We start from the raw sequence: 2,261 nt of genomic DNA, 5'->3' as shown, positions 1-2,261 counted from the left end.
TGCTAACTGGATTTATTTTAACTAAATATGCAGGTTTAAAAATATATACTTCTGTGTATTGATTTTAAGAAAGGCATTGATGTTTATGGTTAGGTACAGTCGTGCAACGATTGTGCTTTTTTGCAAACGTGCTTTTGTTAAATCATCCCTCGTTTGGCGAAGTTGGCTGTCTTTGTTAGGAAGAAATAGTCTTCACACAGTTCGCAACGAGCCAGGCGGCCCAAACTGCTGCATATACCCTGACTCTGTTGCAAGAGAAGTGACACAATTCCCTAGTTAAAAGAAGTTCATGTTAGCAGGCAATATTAACTAAATATGTAGGTTTAAAAATATATACTTGTGTATTGATTTTAAGAAAGGCATTGATGTTTATGGTTAGGTACACGTTGGAGCAACGACAGTCCTTTTTCACGAATGCGCACTGCATCGATTATATGCACGCAGGACACGCTAGATAAACTAGTTATATCATCAACCATGTGTAGTTAACTAGTGATTATGATTGATTGATTTAAACTTATCTTATAAAAATCATGCTAGCTAGCAACTTACCTTGGCTTCTTACTGCATTCGCGTAACAGGCGTGGAGTGCAATGTAAGACAGGTGGTTAGGGTGTTGGACTAGTTAACTGTAAGGTTGCAAGATTGAATCCCCGAGCTGACAAGGTAAAAATCTGTCGTTCTGCTCCTGAACAAGGCAGTTAACCCACCGTTCCTAGGCCGTCATTGAAAATAAGAATGTGTTCTTAACTGACTTGCCTAGTTAAATAAACTTAAAAAAAAAAAATTTTATAATTCGGCCAAATCGGTGTCCAAAATACCAATTTCCAATTGTTCTGAAAACTTGAAATCGTCCCTAATTAATCGGTTGACCTCTAATATAGATATATATCGCTACCCTACCCCTCTACAGTATCTCTAACCCTTTCTCTTTTAACATTAGGGTGATATCCTGAGGGTAGGTCGGGTGATGTCCTGAGGTAGGTCGGGTGATGTCCTGATGAGGGTAACCCTAGAGCCCCAACCCACAAATAAATCTCCCATCTGACACTGTCACACACACACCAAAATGCATGCGCATTCCCACAAACAACACACCTGTCCCCTGGGCCTAGGCCAATTAGGACTGCTCTTACATTAGCCTAATTAGTGGGTGAGCGAGAGCAGAAACACCCATGGTCTGATGCCAGGTGTAGGATTCTGTTTCATATCCCACCATGATTGCCACACATACACACACTATCCTGTTTGAGTTCCGCTGTAACAAACACATTAGCCAACCAGACCCACACCGCTGGACATCTGTCATCATCTTCATCCCTCTCATCACTATTTCACCAGGCTGCGGGTGTCCCGAGCAAGAGACACCTTCTACGCACATCGCCCATAATTAGGACACGCTGTGTGTGGTCCTCTGTAGCTCAGTTGGCAAAGCATGGTGCCAGTAACACCAGGGTAGTGGGTTTGTATGCACGCATGCCTAAGTCGCTTTGGACAAAAGAGTCTGCTAAATGGAATATATTATTATATCAGGGATGGGCACCTGGACCCCTTTGTAGGCCCATTTTCAGGACCTCAGTCAGGGTCTCAACTTAATGTTGAGAGTTACAATAGTAGAATAGACAGGGTGACATTTCTAAATGTGGTTGAGCATCAACAGTTTCTCTTGTTATGTCAGTCACTCAATTAGCCATGTCAGCTAAACATGTTATATTGGTAAACGAGTCTAGCGGCCAGCTATCTAAACGTGAGGTAATCATGGTCAAATTACCGACCGGGACCCCATGTATAATCAGATTAAATGAATATTAAAAACAGCAAACATTGGTCTCATTTTGCCATGAGACCAATGTTTGCTGTTTTTAATATTCATTTAATCTGATGATACATGGAATCGCAGGAAATTCACGCAGAATTTTGTTTAGGGCCCCCAAAAGGCTAGGGCCGGCTCTGACTGCATGTGTGGGTATGGATGTGGGTACGCAGACCCGCAAGCTACTGTGGCCCCTCATTAGGAGTTCAGATTTTTTGGTGGCCCCGGCTGTCTTTGTTAGGAAGAAATAGTCTTCACACAGTTCGCAACGAGCCAGGCGGCCCAAACTGCTGCATATACCCTGACTCTGTTGCAAGAGAAGTGACACAATTTCCCTAGTTAAAAGAAGTTCATGTTAGCAGGCAATATTAACTAAATATGTAGGTTTAAAAATATATACTTGTGTATTGATTTTAAGAAAGGCATTGATGTTTATGGTTAGGTACAC

This window comes from Salvelinus sp. IW2-2015, unplaced genomic scaffold (genome assembly GCF_002910315.2).
Source record: "Salvelinus sp. IW2-2015 unplaced genomic scaffold, ASM291031v2 Un_scaffold3613, whole genome shotgun sequence".
NCBI lineage: Eukaryota > Metazoa > Chordata > Actinopteri > Salmoniformes > Salmonidae > Salvelinus > Salvelinus sp. IW2-2015.
The sequence above is the reverse complement of the archived record's forward strand: the minus strand, read 5'-3'. Positions refer to the sequence as shown.